Consider the following 20,413-nt stretch of genomic DNA (forward strand, 5'->3'; position numbering starts at 1 on the left):
TCTGTTTGTTCACTGCTCTAGCCTCGGTACCCAGAACGGTACCTAGCACAGATGAGGCTCAACAAATACATGTTGAATAAATGAATGAAAAACTACTCAGCCAGTAGATGGTGAAGGTGGCAATTAAAAAGTTGGGTCTCCTAATTTGAAACCTGTTTCTCTTTTCTCAACTCCATGCTGCCTCTGGAGAGAAAAAAGATTTTCTCTCAAAAGCTAGCAAGGAAAGTGCTAGTGGAAGGAATGTGAAAACGTGGTCAACAATCCTTCCACAGTATTTGGTAGGTCTGATCCTTGCTAAAATATTATGAACCAGTTGAAAATCTGCATTTAAAGAAAGAGCTCAGAGAAGTCAGAATAACTGAACAGGTACTAAACTGGTATTTGAGAGTAGGTTAAGAACTGGGGCTGTTGAAATGATAAAAGAGAAGGCTAAGGGGCCACAAATGACTTCAAGTATTTAGAAACTTAAAATGAGATTCCTTCCGGTTTTTTCTAATGTTTATTTTTTTTGAGAGAGAGAGAGAGAATGAGGGAAGGGGCAGAGACAAAGGGAGACACAGAAGCCAAAACAGGTTCTAGGATCTGAGCTGTCAGGACAGAGCCCAACATGGGGCTTGAACCCACATACTATGAGATCATGACCTGAGCTGAAGTTGGATGCTTAACTGATGGAACCACCCAGGCACCCCTAGAAACTTAACATGTGATTCCTAACCAACAATTGTTGGTCATTTCTACCAAGAATGCAACAAGATGAAATGGGCCTTTGGTAAACATGAGAAAGATTTTATTGACTCTAAAAGCATCTGAACTTGTAAGATTTTAAAGCCTACATCATGAAGAAGTATTAGCTAACACCAGCTACCTGTTAACTCATTTTTAAAAATATGGAACGCTTCACGAATTTGCGTGTCATCCTTTTGCAGAGGCCATGCTAATCTTCTCTGTATCGTTCCAATTTTAGTACATGTGCTGCCCAAGCAAGCACTAACAAGCATTCATTTAAAAAAATTTTTTTGTGTGTTCTTTATTTATTTTTGAGAGACAGAGAGAGACAGTGGGAACAGGGGAGGGTCAGAGAGAGAGGGAGATACAGAATCTGAAGCAGGCTCCAGGCTCTGAGCTGTCAGCACAGAGCCCAACGCAGGGCTTGAACCCATGAACCATGAGATCATGACCTGAGCCGAAGCTGGATGCTTAACCGACTGAGCCACTCAGGCATCCCTAACAAGCATTCTTAAAGTATACAACATCCATCAAGGGTTCTAGAACTCCTAACTTTGGGCATACAATACTGAATAAGTAAGACACATAGAGTCTCATCATGAACTTAGCAAATGCTGTAGATGATGTATTAAGACCCACTTAGTGCCAGATTTCTTGAGATCTCCAGCAGTTATTAATTCTCTGAGTAGAATGGAAGTTTTAATTTTATTTAGTTTCCTGAGTGCACAAAACTTCAAAATTCAGAAGGTATGAAAGTTTTAATCTCCTGTCCTCAGCCACAGGTTCTCTATCTCAGAAGCAAAGACAGGTAAGTTTCTTATGTTTCCAGGGACGCCTGGCTGGTTTAGTTGGAAGAGTATGCAACTCTGAATCTTGGAGTCATGAGTTTGAGCCCCATGTTGGGTGAAGAGATTATTTTTAAAAATTTTGGGGGGATCACCTGGGTGGTTCACTAGGTTGACCATCTGACTTTGGCTCAGGTCATGATCTCACAGTTCATGGGTTCAAGCCTGTGCAGACCTCTAGCTCAGAGCCTGGAGCCTGCTTCAGATTCTGTGTCTCTCTCTCTGCCCCTCCCCTGTTCATGCTCTGTCTCTCAAAAATAAATAAATATTTAAAAATTTTAAAAAGTATATATTTTTTAAATTTCTTGTATTTTCAAGGACATCTGTGGTTCAGACAACTAAGCATCAGACTCAGGTCATGATCTCACAGTCTGTGGGTTTGAGCCCCACACTGGGCTCTGTGCTGACAGCTCAGAGCCTGGAGTCTGCTTCAGATTCTGTGTCTCCCTCACTCTGCCCCTTCCCCACTCGCACTCTGTCTCTCAAAAATAAATAAACATTACAAAAAATAAAAAAATTGTTCTTATGTTTTCAGAAACTACCTGTCTATATTTACAGCCTAACAAGTACATATGCATATATTTTCTTCCCCTTCCCTCTCCTCCCCTAATCTCCCACTATCTGTTGTTTACGCAATACTAGCTCATTTCACTTTACAACAATCCATCAGGGCAATCTTTCCCTATCAGTATAAACATCTTCTTGTTCCTTTTCAAATGCTGCATGTTATTCCACTGTATAGTGGACCATAATTTATTTTACTAGTCTCCCTCTAATGGATACTTGCATCTAATCTTTTGTTGATAAAAACAGTATTGTAATGAATATTCTTTTTTTCCTAATTTTTAAATGTTTATGTATTTTTGAGAGAGATAGAGTGTGAGCAGGGAAGGTAGAGAGAGAGAGAGAGAGAGAGAGAGAGAGAGACAGACAGACAGACAGACAGACAGACAGAATCCAAAGCTCCAGGCTCTGAGCTGTCAGCAGAGTCCATCGCGGGGCTTAAACTCATAAGCTGTGAGATCATGACCTGAGATGAAGTTGGACGCTTAACCAACGGAGCCACCCAGGGGCCCCTGTAATGAATATTCTTGCAGACACATCATTTTCCACATAGGTATATATCAATAGGATAAATTTCTAGTTACATTGTTGGGTTAAATGGTATGTACATATGTCTTTTTTTTTACTTTTTTTTTGGCAGTAAAATATACATCTAAAATTTACCATCTTAACTATTTTTAAGTATACAGCTCAGTAGTGTTAAGTATATTTACACTGCTGGGAATGTACATACGTCATTATGAGAGATATTGCCAAACTACCCTCCGTGGTGACTGCAGCTATTTATGCTCTCACCAGCGTTGTATGAGGGCCCTCCTTGAAAATGGCACTGAGAAGCACAGTGCCTGTGATTAACTGGGAGATGGTGTAGCAGAGAAAGGACACAGGTTCTGGAATTTAATCCTGGAAGTGATGCTTGCCAGCTGTGTGCTCTTGAGCATTACTTAATTCCTTGGGGTTTTGTTTCCTTATATCTAACACTAATCTCTAAGAGGGATAAGGAATCAAAGGGCCTAGAATAAGGGCCAGGTATATAGTAGGCACTTAATAAATAATGATCATGAGCTATTATTATGAGCAGAGTCCTTCACCAATCATTCTGCAAGTAGAAGTTATTTAACATCTTGGAAAGCTAATTTTCACATGTTAAATGATAGGAGACTGGTAACCAAAATTGTTGCCTATTAACTCACTGGAATACTATATTAAAATAGTCAAGGTTTTTGGAAAGACAGTGCAGGGTAGTGGTTAAGCATATAGACTCCAACGCCAGATTGTCTGGGTTGATTCTTGGTGTTGCTATTTACCAGCTATGTAACCCTGGGATAGATCCATGATGTCTGTCTTAGTCATTTTGGGCTACTATAACAAACTACTATGAACTGGTGACTTACAAAGAACAGAAATTTATTTCTCACAGTTCTGGAGGCTGGAAGCCCAAGATCAGGATGCCAGCATGGTCAGGCTCTGGTGAGGGTCCTCATCCAGGTTGCAGACTGCTGACTCCTTGCTGTCTTCTCACTTGGTGAAATGAAACCTGGCTAGCTCCCTGGCCTCTTACATGAAGACTAACCCCATTCATGAGTGTTCTACCCTGATTGGCTGCAAAATGGGTGGAGAGAGAACCTGCCAGCCATGTCATGGCTTTAAAAATGAAGAATTAGGAGGGTTCCTGGGTAGCTCTGTTGGTTAAGCATCCAACTTCAGCTTAGGTCACGGTCTCATGGTTTGTGGATTCAAGCCCGGCATCAGGCTCTGTGCTAACAACTCAGAGCCTGGAGTCTGCTTCAGATTCTGTCTCTCTCTCTGCTCCTCCTTTGCTTATGCTCTGTCTCTCGAAAATAAATAAGTGTTAAGAATATTTTTTTAAAAGAAGAATTAGGGGTACCTGGGTGGCTCAGTTGGTTGAGCATCCAACTCTTGATTTTGGCCCAGGTCATGATCCCAGGGTCGTGGCATCAAGTTCTGATTCTGGGTCCATGCTGAGTGTGAGCCTGTTTAAGATTCTCTCTCACTCTCTTACTCTCTTTCCCCGACTTGTGCACGCACTTTCTCTCTAAAATTAAAAAAAATTAATAACTAGATTCTTTGACAGTTCTCTAATCAAAAGGTAAGATTATATCCCCACCCCCTGAATATTAGAACATGGTGGAAGTGATGCAGTAAGTTTATGGACTCAGACCTCAAGAAATTGGTACCTTCTACTCTTTGTCTCACACACTCACTCTTGAATGAAGCCACAATATTTGTGACAAGTCCAAGCAACCTGTGGAGTGGTCCATGTGGAGAAGAACCAGGGCACCACTAACAGCCCTAGCTATCAGCCAGCATTAACATGCCAACCTGAGGTGGACCCTCCTGTCCCCAAATTGAGCCAGCCTAGCTAATGGCACATGGAGCAGAGATGACCCCTCCTTGCCGATCTCTGTCCAAGTTGTAGCACTGTACACAAAAGATATGATTGTTGTTAAGTCATGAAATTTTAGGGTAGTTTGTTACACAGTAGTAGATAACTCACACAAGGGGGAAACGAATAAAAGGAGAGGGTTTATTTATATGTTTGCTTGATTGTATTTATGATGGACGAGACTTGAGAATGATTATATTGAAAGAAACTACTATATTCAGAGGATCTTGTCCTAACACCTCTATTTTCTAAGAGAGATAGGAGATCCTTCCCATGGGCAATAGGGTTGGGAGCTTGTACAAGTAGTGAAGGGTTAAAATAGTTGTCACGGGGACTAGAAGAAGGTGTATGGAAAGTTTTTCAGCTGGCATTACGGTGGGGACAGGAATGTATAGTAAACAAGTCATCAAGGGCAGAGTCCTGGAGAAGCTGGCCTTTGAACTGGACCTTGGAGGATGAGTAGGGTTTTAGCAGCAAAGGGGAAGTGGGAGAAGAAGTTGTTCAATAAAAATAAGGAGGAATGGAAATGGATGCCCTGTTTGAGAATCTATGAAATTACTCTTCTAACAATTATTTATCAAAGCCCAAATATGTACTAGAGGCCAGGTGTTTGTTGTTAAGGATACAGGGGTGAGGAAGACCCAAAAGGCCCTGCTCATGCAAGGCTCATAGTCTAGAGAGATACAAGGAATAAAAGGAAAAACCAACAGGTAAAATTAGAGTAATTAAGAATTATAATTCCTGTGATGAGGGAAACAAAGAGTTGCCATATAGCATTAAGAGAGGACAATCTTTTTAGATGTGGTTAGAGAAAGTCTCTGGAGTAACATTTAAACTGGGCTATGAGGGGCGCCTGGGTGGCTCAGTCGGTTGAGCCTCCGACTTTGGCTCAGGTCAGATCTCACGTTCGTGGGTTCGAGCCCCGCGTCAGGCTCTGTGCTGACAGCTGGCTCAGAGCCTGGAGCCTGCTTCCAGTTCTGTGTCTCCTTCTCTCTCTGCCCCTCCCCCTCTCATGCTCTCTCTCTGTATTAAAAATAAATAAAACATTAAAATAAAAATTAAAAAAAATAAAATAAAATAAGCTGGGCTATGAATGAAAAGGAGTAGTGTGGAGAAGAATGTTCCAGGCAGTAGGAAGGCATATGCAAAAATATGATGCAAGAGCAAGCTAGATGAGATTGAAGAGGAGGTAGGAAGGGACCAGATCTTCAATAAGACTTTGCAGGTCTGCTTAGTTACTGATTTTATTTCCAGCGCAATGAGAGGCCACTGAAGATAAGCATGGGAATCAAATTATCCATTTTTTAAATGTTTATTTATTTTGGAAAGAGACAGCATGAGCGAGGGAGAGGCAGAGACGGAGGGAGACAGAGGATTCAAAGTGGGCTATGCGCTGTGAATGGAAAATCCAATGCAGGGCTGGAACCCACAAACTGAGATCATGACCTGAGGCGGTGTTAGATGCTTAACTGACTGAGCCGCCCAGGCGCCGCTATCCAGTTTACACTTTAATAAGATCCCTGTCTCTAGGGATGCCTGAAGCATGGTAATAAAAACTTATTTCTATTTCTTTTCTTTTCTTTTTTTAATTTTTCAAATGTTTTTTATTTATTTTTGAGAAACAGAGAGAGACAGTACAAGCAGGGGAGGGTCAGAGAGAGAGGGAGGTACAGCATCTGAAGCAGGCTCCAGATTCTGAGTTAGCTGTCAGCACAGAGCCCGACGTGGGGCTCGAACCTACAAACCGTGAGATCATGACCTGAGCCAAAGTCAAAGGCCTAACCGACTTAGCCACCCAGGCGCCCCATATTTATTTTCATTTTTTATGTGCCATCCAGTTGTCCCACATTTTTTAAAAAAGGAAGATTTCATTGATATTACCTTTTTTTTTAATCTAGAGAGGGTTTTGTTGTTACCTTGAGTTTTAAAGCCAAGTCCTAAACATATGGGGATTAAAAAGAATTAAAATCAGTTAAAACTTATTTACTTTGAAAGTTTCATAATTTGAGACCCCCTGGAGTGCTTTGGCATTGATAGCACCTTGCTTCAGAGATATAGTACAATATATGAAATCAGAGAATATTGTTCCAGATGTACAGATATCCTAAATATTCAATATTTAAGGAGAAAAGACATTATTTATAATTGCACAAAGGAAAAAAAAGAAATATAAAATTCCCAGGAATAAACTGAACACGAAATATACAGGATCTATTTGAATAAAACTTAGAAACACTTCAGAGAGTATCAAAAGGCTTCACAGATAGGACTACCACGTTCTTAGAACGAAGATTCAACATCATAAAGATATCAGTTCTCACTAATCTAAAAATATTTACCACAATCCCAATAAAAATACCAAGAAGATTATTTTTCTGGGAACTTGACAAGCCGATTCTAAAGTTCATATGGAAAAATAAATAAACATGAATATCCAGGAAAATTCTGAACAGGAAGAATATTGAGGGGAGACTATCTTACTAGATGTTAAACAATGTTACTAGGCTTCAGTAATTTAATTATGGCACCGATGCCTGTATAGCCATACAGATCAAAGGGTAAAAATAGAATGTACAGGAATAGGCTCAAATACATATAGAGATTTGATATATGAGAAATAAACATTTTTTTCAGTATTTATTTATTTTGGACAAGGACAGAGCATGGGTGGGGGAGGGGCAGAGAGAGGGAGACAATCTGAAGCAGGCTCCAGGCTCTGAGCTGTCAGCACAGGACCTGATGTGGAGCTTGAACCCAAGAATCATGAGATCATGACCTGAGCCAAAGTTGGATGCTGAACCACCTAAGCACTCTGGCCAAAGGTATATTTTTAAAGGATAAAAGGAAGGTGCAGAAGAATATGTATAGTATTCTGCCTTTTCTGTAAAAATATGGGCAATAAAAGAAATTCATTGGCTTATAAGCATAAACATAAAGAAATTATGGAAAGTTATATAAGAACAAACAATAAAGGTTAGTTCTTGGTGATGAGAGGCATGGGTGAGAGAGAGACTTATTTTTAAATTCATTTTGGACATTGTGACTAATTTATTATTAGAAAATTAAACTTAGGGGTGCCTGGATGGCTCAGTTGGTTAAGCACCTGACTCTTGATTTCAGCTCAGGACATGATCTTGCAGTTTGTGAGTTCAAGTCTTGTGTTGGGCTCTGCACTGACAGCATGGAGCTTGCTTGGTAGTCCCTCTTTCCTTCTCTGTGCCCCTTTCTTGCTTGTGGGCTCTCTCTCTCTCAAAATAAATAAATAAACATTAAAAAAAGAAAATTAAATTTAAAAAATGAGGCAGGCCTATAAATTGTGATATGGAATCTCCAAGATTAGGTGAAAAAATCAATGAGCAGAATAGTAGTCATAATATACTATTTTGTATTCATCTACATCCATATCTTTCTTCCACAGGCACATGCTCATGGATAGACAGGCCATCTCTACAACTGCATGCAAGAAAGTTTTATTAGGAGTTGCTTCTGAGGTGGGGAATTGGATGACTAGGGACCAAGAGTGGTAGGGAAACATTTTCCTCTATATCTTTTTGGGCCTTTTGAAATTGATATGTGCATTACCTACATAAGAACATAGAATAACTTACATAAAATGGAAGCAAACACTTATGTAGCCTATGGATATAAGTAGACTCTCTATGACTAGCAGGGGGTGGGAGGTGGGCATGCCTAGTGAAAGACCACACCAAGAGTATGGGACTTTAAATCCTATTTGCTGATCTCTTTATCCCTAAAGTCCCTTCCAGCACCAGATTTCTCCCTTCCTTCCCTCCTTCCTTCCTTCTTTTCTTTCCTTCCTTTCTCCCTTCCTCCCTTCCTTCCTTCTTTCCTTTCCTTCCTTCCTCCCTTCCTTCCTTCCTTCCTTGAGAGAGACAGAGCATGTGTGCAAGTGCGCAATGGAGGGCAGAAGGGGAGGGAGAGAGAGAATTCCAAGCAGGCTCCATGCTGTCAGTGTAGATCCCCCTGTGGGACTTGATCTCACAACCATGATATCATGACCTGAGGTAAAAATCAAGAGTCAAGTGCTTAACCAACTGAGCCACCCAGGCACCCATCTTTCTTTAAGTTTTTTATTGTAATATAATTGAGAGTAGTGCCCAAATTCTTAATCCCCACATGACTGTAAACTCTCACAGCATCGAAACTAGGTTTTTCAGTCTCTCTACTCTCATGCGTGTCTATGATGCAGAACTTTCTGCCAAGTTTGGTGCCCTGTTAATGTATGCTGCCTGCCTAAGACACAGAATCAGAGGCAGGCTTTGACAGAAAAGTCTAACTTCTAGCTCCACATTCCAAAAAGCTAATGCCAACTTGATTGGCTCAATCCATCTACAGTGCTTGGCCAGGATAGACACTCAGAGAGTGAAAATCGACTGCTTAATGTAATCAGTGGCTGAGACAGCTGGCACAGAACTCAAGCAACCATCTTAGAATTTCCTGCCATGACCTATTTGGGGACTCTGCTTGATTCTGTGCTTAGCACTGCACCAGGCAATTGGAAGGATCAAAGGAATTCTCTAGGAATCTCCTTACCTGACATTTTAGTAGGTTCTTAATACAAATATTTGTTGAATAACAAATATCTGGAGAGCTGAGAGAAGTGTGAAAGCCGTTTAGGGAGAAAGCTCCTGAGGCAGGCTTACACAGTAATCACCTCAATTGTCAAATCAGTTTTGACTGATCCCATTTTCCAGGGTAGGATCCTTTTCATTTGGAATGAATTAGCAAAATTAACAGCGTTGACTAACATTCTGGTTCCATTGTCTCCAAAGAAGCTCGATATCTAATACTTTACAGTTTCCTTAAGGCAAAAAACAGGCAGTGCAGCTTTTTTTCTTCTCTTTTTCTTTGCTAGATGCTTTGTAGGACCTTGGGATTTTTTCCTTCTGTTTTGAAGTTCTTTTGTTTGGGAAAATTGAGGTTTGAAATTTTTATGATTAAATATTTTGCTTTCCCAAGGCACATACACCTGGTAAAACACTGCCCAAAGAGTTGACAGATTAATTACTATACTATTTACAATTTTAATATTTTATTTGTGGCTGTGGTTTAGACAACAGAAGGGAACCGATAATTACTCTCCAATTGCATGATGACTGCCATGTGGTGCCTTCTTGCACAGTTTCTGTATAATTAGAGCTATGTGTGCCCTGCAAAACAAAGCATAATATCCATTTAGAAGCATGAAATTAAATTTCCCAGATTGAGGGTAACAATTTCAGTTTTGAAGAATTGATTTCTTCAAGCATGTCTTTGGGAAATGTGGAATATCTCTTCCAAGATGTAGAAATGGCCTAGGTTTCTGATTCCAGTTCAGTATGAATGGAGATTTTTTTCGATCACACTCAGATTTTCTGAGTAGAAGTTTGTGCTAGGCTACAGTTCTGAGGATGTCAAAGACAAGCCTTGCCCCTCAGTGGCCTACCTCTGAATACTCTGGGAAAGGACAACTTCTGGAAAGGGTCTGGAAATGTTCTCAGAGACACAGGCAGAGAACGAGTGGTCCAGGGAAGTTTTTTGACCCCAAATGAATCGTGTTTTCTCTCAGTTCTTTAGAGGTCCTCATAAATTGGTACTATTTGAGGTTTGATTTTATTCAAGTGAACCTTAAAAAAAACATATTTTTTTCTTACGTATTATCTCTTGGTTAAGTATGTGAATAGTTTCCTAGGTTTAGAGCACTTAACTTCCTTTTCAGACTTTGTTAACATAATTTGGGAAAATATGTTTCATTAAACTAGTTTACAGGGGAAGATCTGGCCGGCCAATTAAACTCAGGGTTTGTACTAAGAATGATAATGAGTACTTTCATCTTTGATTTTAATTTTAAAAGTCAAGGCCTGAGTTTCCTTTTCCTAAGTGAGGGAACATCTAGGATTCCTATGCTCACTGTATTTCCTGATTCTACCAATTTGTAAATTCTCAAAATTTCCCAAATTGTCCAAACCCTGTATCATCTGCATCTCTTATTGACTCGGTCTTCTGGGCTGAGGAACCTCAGCTTCCCAAGTGGCCCCTCCCATGCTTCCTAAGAAGCATCTCCAGCTTTTTCTGTTTGGGGAAAAAAAACCACTATATGGGAAAATTACATTCCAGAAAGCACCAATTTATGCTTTTTCTTGATATGTACAGTAAGTATGTATAGTGCTTTGTCCCACCTTCACTAACACTGGATATTAACATTTTTTAAAAAGCAATTTGCTGGAGGCAAGGGGGTGCCTTCCTGGCTCAGTCAGCAGAGCACGTGACTCCTCATTTTGGGGTTGTGAGTGTGAGCCCCATGTGCGGTGTAGAGTTAGTTTACTTAGGGAAAAAAAGCAATTTGCCGATTTAATTAATAAAAATGTTATTTCTTCATTGCATAAATTTATATTTCTTTTTATTAGGCAAGTTTATATTTTTTTGGCATTTTGCATTTCTTCTTAGCAAATTACCTGTTCCTTTTCTTAGATGCCCATTATTTTCTGAAAGATTCGCAAATAGTGGCTGATAAATTTTTGAGCCTTGCTTTCAGATATTACATCTTGATTTTAAAAAACTTCTAGATTAATATTCTTAACCTATAGCTGACAAAACTCTTTGCCCCTATATGAAGTTCACATATGCTGGATACTAGTTCAACCTCGGATGATATTTCAAGACATTTTATTTACAATATGCTGGCGGCCTTTTTGGATCTATGAAGAATTGTCCTGGAGGTTTAAGCTTCATCCCATATTTTTACACATTTACTAGATCATTTATGCTTATTTCCCCCCTCTACTTGCCAAATGAATCATATTTCCTTCATCTTCCTACTTTTACAAATGTCCTATATTTCTCAAAATTCTTCTCTTGGTCTGGTGTCTTTCATTTTGAGACTTGTCACTAGGGAGAGTAGCTAAGAGCATTGGAATGCTCTATGAATCCTGCCAGGCTGTTGCTCTCCATCTGCCCCCTCCAGGGGCTTGCTGGTGCAGAGCTGAAGATGTCAGCAGCTGTAGAACTTTCCTGGCCATCAGCTGCAAGTTGCAGACACCGTGGGGTGCCTTGGGTGGCTCAGTCGCTTAGCATCCAGCTTGGGCTCAGTCATGATCTCAAGGTTTGCGGGTTCAAGCCCTGTGTCAGGCTCTGTGCAGACAGCTTGGAGCCTGAAGTCTGCTTCAGATTCTGGGTTTCCCTCTCTCTCTGTCCCTCCCCCACTTGTGCTCTGTCTCTCTCTCAAAAATAAATAAACATTAAAAAAAAAAGTTGCAGACACCGTGTGGCTTGCCAGAAATTGAAAGACACCATGTTGGACCTCTTTCAGATTTGGCTAAAAGTTTATCTTTCTTCACTTATTTTTCATAACTGGTTTATTAATCAGTCCCTCCCAAGCCCTTCCCCAACTCCATCACATGTAAGTTAAGCAAAAATCTTTTATTTTTAACCTATATCTTGAAATAATTCCAGACTTCTGTAAACATTGCAAGAATAGTACAAGAATTCCCTTTACTCAGATTCTCCAAACATAAATATTTTTCGCATAACAATATTTGTTTTAATGTTTATTATTTTTGAGAGAGAGACAGAGTGTGAGTGGGGGAGGTGCAGAGAGCGAGGGAGACACAGAATCCAAAGCAGGCTCCAGGGTCTGAGCTGTTAGCACAGAGCCCAATGTGGGCTTGAACTTATGAACTCTGAGATCATGACCTGAGCCGAAGTCCAACACTTAACCAATTGAGCCACCCAGGTGCCCCAATAATATTTCTGATAAAATAAATTTATACTTAAATAAAATATGTTTAAACTCAAATATATTTATACTTCTTTTATACAAACTTTGTTTCTGAACAATTTGACACACATGATACATATATGATGATGCTCCATTACCCCTAAATAACATGTACATCCAAAAAAACAAGGTTGCTCCTTACACAACCATAGCACTATTATACAAATCAGGAAATAATAATATATCCTGATAATATTCTTATTCTAATCAAGACTTTATTTGAATTTTATCAAGTATCTTAATATTGTCACTTTTCACCAAAGAAAAAAAAGACTTTTTAGGTTAAAATTGTTTTGACTGGTAATATCAGTGGTTTCCCAAAGCTAGGATTTTATTTAAAATTAAAAAACACGGGTCCCTCTTTGGCTCAGTCAGAAGAGCATGTGATTCCTGATCTCAGGGTTGTGAGTTCAAGCCCCACACTAGATATGGAGATTACTTAAAATAAAATATTTAGGTGCCTGGGTGTCTCAGTCGGTTAAGTGCCCGACCATTGGTTTTCAGCTCAGATCATGAAGTAGGTTTGTGAATTCGAGCCTGTATCGTGCTCCACACTGATGGTGTGTGGAGTCTGCTTGGGATTTTCTCTCTCTCTGCCCCTCCCCTGCTTGCATACTTTGTCTCTCTCTCTCTCTCAAAATAAATAAACCTAAAAAATCTTTAAAATAAATAAATATAGAATCTTCAAAAAGTTTAAAAATAAAAACTATAAACACATTCAAATATGCAACATACTAAATTTTAACACATTGGAGACTACCAGTATATTAACATATATCTTTTAATTTTTTAAGATTTTTATTTTTATTTTTTTAAAGTAATCTCTATACCCTAACATGGGATTTGACCTTAAAACCTGAGATCAAGAGTCGCATGCTCTACTGGCTGAGCCCCCAGGCACCCTAACATTTGTTCTTTTTTTAACTTTTTTTTTTGAGAGACAGAGAAACAGATCATGAGTGGGGGAGGGTCAGAGAGAGAGGGAGACACAGAATCTGAAGCAGGCTCCAGGTTCTGAGCTGTCAGCACAGAACCCAAGGCAGGACTCAAACCCATGATCTGTGATATCATGACCTGATATCGACTTAATCGACTGAGCCAACCAGGAGTTCTACAGTGTTCTTACTAATTGTACAAAAAGTATAAATACTTTATATTTAAACCTATGAAATGAAAGAATGCTTTTATCTGTTTTCTTTTTTTTGATGTGTGTTGGTCATTTTCCGCATGTGCTTTATCATTTTCTTCTATAGATTTCTATATTTATATACACATACGCATATATACATAAACACATGTATACAAATATTACTATGTACACCTAATTTTGCTCTCAGATCCATTCCTCGCCCTCTTTTGCTCTGGTTCACTGCAAATACGTTCATTTCCCAGGACTCCTTTGCTAGCTGGCTTTCCAGGAAATTTGGCCAACGGGATGCAGTGGCCAAAGACTGCAGGGCAAGAGAAAGAAAGAAACCAAGGTATTTCTTCCTCTCTATCTTTGACTCAGGTGGCTTTTACTCTCATGGCTCTGGCCCAACAACCCTCCTTCTAAGGTCTCACTATAGATAGCTCCAACTTCTGGACTGGCTGTATCAGCTTCTCTTATTGTCTCCTTAGCTCTAGGGATAATATCAGCTTCCTACTCTGGCTAATCTCTGGGCTGCCTCATTCCTCTGTTTGGCCTCTCAGCTCTTCCATTGCCTGTGTAGCAATTCCTAATAATAAATCGTCTCTGTTTGAGGGGCTCAGTTACTTGAGGGTCTGACTCTTGGTTTCAGCTCACATCTTGATCTCACGGTTCGTGTGATCTGTCAGTGCAGAGCCTGCTTGGGATTCTCTCTCTCCCTCTCTCTGCCCCTCCATCACTCATGCTCTCTCTCTCAAAATAAATAAATAAACTTAAAAAAACTAAAAAAATAATTCCCTCTGTTTGAAATATCGAAAGTAGTTTCTGTTTTCTTGATTCAACCCTGACATAATATGGGCTAATATTTTGTTGGAAATGTCTTTGCTCAAATAACATCAGAAACAACTGCCATGGATGATTGCGTCTACCCTTTGCTTTACTTTGTGCATCTATTCATTTACTCATTCACTTGCATGCATTATATTTTTAAGCTCTTACCAGATAGCAGGTGTTAGGTGCTAAGGATATAAGGGAAGAACATAGTAGCAACAACAATGACTAACATTTACTGAATATTTACTGTATATGTTTAAATGCTTTGTCATTATCATCTTGTATTAGTTCTCTAATGCTGGGTAAAAAATCACCCTCAAACACAATGGCTTAAACAACAAACATTTATTATCATATTTTCTACAGGCAAGGAAATCCGGAGTGGTTTAGCAAGTTGATTCTGGTTTAGGGTCTCTCAGGAGGTTTCTGTCAGGATGTCAGCAGCGACTGCAGACATCTGATAGCTTGACTGTGAATGGAGGATCCACTTCCAAGATGGCCCCCTCACGGAGCCATTGGCAGAGGTCTATGTTCCTCACCAAATGGACCTCTCCAACAGCTGATTGAGTGTCCTCACAGGAAGGCAGGTGACTTTCCCCAGAGCAAGTGATCCAAAGCATAATGCCTTTTATGTCCTAACTTCAAAGACACTATCACTTCTGTCATAATCGATTTGTTAGTTGTGTAGCCCACTCACAGTCAAGGGAAGAATGCTTCAGCTCCACAATTTAAAGGGAAGAGTGCTGAAGAATTTGCAGACATATTTTAAAACCACCACATATCTCATCTAATTCTCACAACTCCCCTAATTTTCTAACAATCTCATTTTGTACCTGAGGAAACTGAGATACAGATAATTAAAAAATATATCCAAGTTCCCACAGCTAGCAAGTGATGGAATTGGGATTCCAAAGCAGATTGACTCCAGAACATCTTTGTTTGTTTGCTTGCTTGTTTGTTTGTTTGCTTGTTTGTTTGTTTGGAGAGAAAGAGAGCAAGAGCAAGGGAAAGGGGCAGAAGGGGGGAGGAGAGGGAGGAAGAGAGAGAGAGGGAGAAAGAGAGAGAGACAGAAAGATTCTTAAGTATGCTCCACACCTAGCATGGAGCACAATGCGGGGCTCAGTCCCCTGACCCTGAGATCATGACCTAAGCTGAAATCAAGAGACTCAGCCACCCAGGCACCCGTCTAGAACTTGTATTTTTAGCCACAATGCTGTACTGTCTTAGTACACAGATGTCTTGCCCTCATGAAGCTTATATTCCAAGAAGAAGACATGTTAGTCCAGCAATCTCTCTTTCACACACACACGCACACGCACACACATGCACAATTATAAACTGCTTAAATCCCAAGAAGGAAAACTATAAGGAACTACAGAAGTGCATGATTGGGGAACCAGACCTAGTCTGTGGAAACAAATGGCTATGCCTTAAGTCTATAGTTTAGTCTCTGGCCCCAAGTGCAACTCTTTGAGAGGCTAGCAGACTGGTAGTTCCCAATACTGGCTGTGCATTAGAATCACCTGAAAAGAGGTTTTAAAAAATACTGATGCTGAGGGCATAGCTCAGACCAATTAAATAAGATTCTCTGGGGCTAGGATCCAGGCACTAATATTTTTTCTAAAGCTCCTTGGGTGATTCCAAGAGTGGCCAGGGTTGAAAGCTGTTGCAGGTTCAATTCTGCCTTACAGACTTCTACATGGAAGTGCTAAGAGCAAAAGGGGGCGGCCTCAGTTTCTAGCTGCTGTAGTGTTGGAGAAGGGTCCCTCTTCAAAAGGAGCTTTTACATACATTTTTTATTTAAAGTATATTTTAAATGTCATGATTCGTGGAAGTTTTTATTTGACAAAGGAAGCACATGTGGCATTGCATTATAGGAAATATTTTGATTGAGGAAGTCACTTTTTATGAATGAGCCAACTCTAAACTTCCATGAAGCCAGAGAACTTCTGTTTTTCACTGGATTCTATCATTCCAGATACCAAGAAGTAAAAAAGAAAATCATCCTAGCAAATCACTCCAGGTGAGGCTGCATAGATGAAATGAAGTCGAGGATACAAATTCTCTTTTCATATATGAAACAAGCTGGGTCTTTCTGATCCTTCTTCTTCTCTCCCCAGCTTATCCAGAGGTCTGTAGAATCATTCTGCTCCCAGGGCTCTGAAGGGTTTATTCAACTCCCACAAGGAAAGCAAAGCACCATCTTATTCTTGCCTCTGGTAGGCTGCCTTCTTATTCTCAGACTGTAACTTCCTGCAGAGCTGTGACCAGGTGTCATTTACTTTTGAATATCCAAATCTTAACACAGTGCCATACATGTACCAGGTGCTCAAAATGTTTATAGCACTGAAATACTATTTTTATTGCATTTTCAGAGGTTTAAGATGGTGATTTTTTCAGTTGGTGAAACACAGACCAAAGATGTTAAGGGACATACCATTTATTGAGTACTGACGAGTCAGCTAGCAGTAGCTAACTTGTGAGATAATCAAGTGCAAAACTGTGACACTGCCTAAAAACACTCAAACCATACATTGGTGCTGATGGCACAAGGGAGCAGCCTCATCTTATGAACGGTTGTAGTCTTGTGACTGGTCTCCAGCTTCCTAATTAGCACCAACCTACTCCCCATCCATTACTCACATCAGCCATAAGTATAGATCTGGGGGCACCTGCGTGGCTCAGTCAGCTGAGTGGTTGGTTGAGCATCTGACTTCAGCTCCGGTCGTGAACTTGTGGTTTGTGAGTTCAAGCCCCTTGTGGGACTGGATGCTCAGAGCCCACTTCAGATCCTCTGTCCTCCTCTCTCTCTGTGTACCACCCCTGACTCATGCTCTCTCTCAAGAATTAAAAAGAAAAAAGAAAGAAAAAGAAAAACTAAATAAAAATACAGATCTGATCATGTCACTCTCTTGGGAAAAATCACCTCAGTAGGGAAGCCCATAAGATCCTGCATGATCTGGCCTTTGCCTACCTCTCCAGCTCCTTTCTGACTTCTTCTAACCTCTTTCCAAACTCTTGGACTCCTGTACTTGCTGTTCTCCCTGCCTGCAGCTCCTGTCCCAGGCTCTTTGTATGACTGGTTCCTTTATGGGTTCATTCTAGGTCTCAGAGAGGCCTTCTCTGACCACTTTACCTAAAGTGATGTTCGTTGTTTATAACCCTGTGTATTTTCTTCAAAGCATTCTTCTCAATGTGAAATTACCTTATTGGGGCACCAACTGGCTCAGTTGGTAGAAGATGTGACTCTAGATGTGAATTTGAGCCCTATATGGGTATAGAGATTACTTTAAAAAATAAAAATAAGTTACCTTATCTATTTATTTGCTTGTTTACTGTCTCCCTGAACCCAAATATGCTATTGTCATTAAGGCAAGTACATCATTTTGTCTATCTTGATCGCTCTTGGATTTCTAATATGTGGCTCACAGTTGGCACTCAATCAATATTTGTTAAATGATTAAATACATAAAAAAAGGAGTGTGTTATTCAATTAAGGAAGTGTGGGATACTACAGGCAGAACAGTGCTCACAGACTTTAGGGTAGAATTTTTTTTATTGTTTTATTTTTGAGAGAGAAATACACACAGAGTGCGAGCAGCAGAGGTGCAGAGAGAGAGGGAGACACAATCTGAAGCAGGTGACAGACTCTGAGCTGTCAGCACAGAGCCCAACGCCGGGCCTGAACCCATGAACTGTGAGGTCATGACCTGAGCCGATGTCAGATGCTTAACAGACTGAGCTGCACAGGTACCTCTAGGGTAAAATATTTTAAAAAAATTCTTTATAATTATGGGGCACCTGACTGGCGCAGTCAGAGGAACATGCAACTCTTGATCTTAGAGTCATGAGTTCGAGCCCCATGTTGGGTTAGAGATTACTTAACATAAATAATTTTATAATGAATAGAAAAGCTTTCTATATTAATAACATTCCCCCAGAAGCTTGGAATATTAGTTTTCCATGTTCATGTCTTTAAAAAAAAACAGTTCTATAGGGTGGAGGTGGGAGGGCAAACACAATGATATTTGCTTTGGAAACACAACATAAAAATTACTTTTATTTTACATGCTGAGAGTAGAAATATGATCCCTGTGCAATGCAAGATTTGCACTAAAGTTTAAAATGGACAAGACATTGGCATTCCTATCTATTTTAACTGGACCAGAGCTTCAATCACCAGCTGAAAAAATAAACATGGGGTCAGCAAGCATTTGCCCTGCACCCTGAGTGCATTCCAAAGTGAAAACCATATGCAAGTCACCTAAAGATCTAATGCCTCCTGACTTAAAAATCACACAAAGCCACACAATTAATATAGGGTAGAGTGAGCAGCGCAGGGTGTCCTTGAAATTGATGTCCATTGTAGAATGGCCTGGGGGACAGGGGCATCATATCTGGGCCAACACAAACTACAAAATTTCTTGCCTTTTCTTTTTCAATGTTCAGAGAACAGGGCCTCTAAGGGTGTGGGGGTGGGGGGTGGGGGAGTGTCTGCTGGAAGTAGGACGGAGCAGCCACACAGCCAGGGCTTGCAGCAGCTGCCTGGCTTTAGAAAGCTGCAGAACAGGGACATGTGGGGGCCAGCTGAGACGTCTATTGGGTGGTTGCTCAGAGTGGGGTGAGAGCCGCCCTGGTGGGGCCCTGCTCTAGAAGGAGGGCTGATGTAGAGAAAACCTGGCTAGAACCAGAGGCCTCTGTATTTATTTACCTCTACCTTCAACGGGAAAGACTGAAAGTGAATAATGTGTTCTGCTTGGTTTAGGGATTATACAGAGGTATAAGCTACATCTCCATAATTTCCCCAACCACACCTGTTTCAGATGATCTGCCTTCCCCTTCTTTATCTGATTTTTGACTTCTCATGGTAGAAAACAGCAGAGATGGTTGTTACTTCAGGTATCCAGTAAGAGCCCACATTTGTCTGCCATACCACTTTATTTTGGTTCTTGGAATGTATCATGCTTTGTATTCTGATTTCTATTGTATTTCAAACAACCTAAATTTAATGGTATAAAACCATAACCACCTTATTATGCTCACAAATTCTGTGGATTAGGAATGTGGGTTGGGTGCAGCAGAGATGTCTTATCCCTGCTCCATGGTGCCTGGGCCCTCTTCTAGGAACTCAGATGGGGGCGGTGGTGACTTGAATAGCTGAGAGCTGTGCGAATCTGAAGGTTCCATCACCCACATCTGGTGCCTGGGCTGGTATGATGCAAAGGCTGGCCTCAGCTGGGATCACTAGACTGGAACCTACGATGGCTTCTCCATGTGGCTTGGGCTTCTCACATCTACTTGGAAAGGATCATCCTGAGAGAAAGCATTCCAAGAGAACAAGTGGAAACTGCATGACCTTTTTTGACCCAAAAGTCAGGCAGTGTCACTTCTGCCACATTCTATTGGTTACAAGAGAGATATTAAATTAAGGGTACCCATAGTCCTCCTTCCTGGACAGCTATGATCTGTTTTCCATGACCCTGCACCCTGTCCTTTTGGGCTACAGCTGATTCATCAGAGAGGGCTGTCAATCTCCATACTAACCTATGACCTTCACCTTGTTGCCCGATGCCATAGATTCTGCCAGTTTTGAGGAGGGGCAGGTGGAACAGGACAGATGTGTATTCACAGCATATTAATGGAGGAGTATCAGCACAAGAGGCCACAGGGCCCTGCAGCTGAGGGCTTCTGAACAACTCTGAGCCCCAAACCACAGTCTACCCTAGTCACAGAAAGCTTGGTAATGATTTGTTTTGGATTAATGGCAGACTTGTGATCACTCCATATAATAATCCCTTTATTTTTTTTATTTTTTTATAGTTTCCATTGTTTTACTCATAAATGACTTATTTCATCCTCTTTCTAGTTTTCTTAAATTTACATAGGATCAGTTTACATTACACATTTCTACCCAATGTCTCCCTATATCTTATTAATAAAAGGTTTGCCCTAATAAAAAATCGTAAATCTAAGAAAGGGCAAAAACTTTATTAAATATTTAAAAAAATTTTTTGATGTTTTATTCTTCATTTTTTTCCCATAATACTTTATTGTCAAATTGTTTTCCATACAACACCCAGTGCTCATCCCCATAAGTGCCCTCCACCATCACCACCACCTCTTTTCCCCCC

The 20,413-nt window shown here is 40.4% G+C and overlaps 1 long non-coding RNA gene and 1 other non-coding gene across 4 annotated transcripts in view; both read right to left on the reverse strand.

Annotated features, from left to right (window-relative positions):
* LOC115289861 overlaps positions 1-20,413 on the reverse strand; it is a 111,099-nt gene that overhangs the window by 40,015 nt on the left and 50,671 nt on the right. For 2 of the 3 annotated variants that reach the window (XR_003907844.1, XR_003907843.1), the window contains one exon: positions 9,665-9,713. The exons of the other annotated variant lie outside the window; for it this stretch is intronic. This is a non-coding gene — a long non-coding RNA (uncharacterized LOC115289861). Of the gene's footprint in view, positions 1-9,664; positions 9,714-20,413 lie in introns of those variants that run through there. 3 annotated transcript variants of the gene reach the window in all.
* LOC115290895 lies at positions 882-988 on the reverse strand. Its single transcript, XR_003908276.1, has one exon. It is a non-coding gene; the product is annotated as a U6 spliceosomal RNA (small nuclear RNA).

This window comes from Suricata suricatta, chromosome 4 (assembly GCF_006229205.1).
Source record: "Suricata suricatta isolate VVHF042 chromosome 4, meerkat_22Aug2017_6uvM2_HiC, whole genome shotgun sequence".
Taxonomy (NCBI): Eukaryota; Metazoa; Chordata; class Mammalia; order Carnivora; family Herpestidae; genus Suricata; species Suricata suricatta.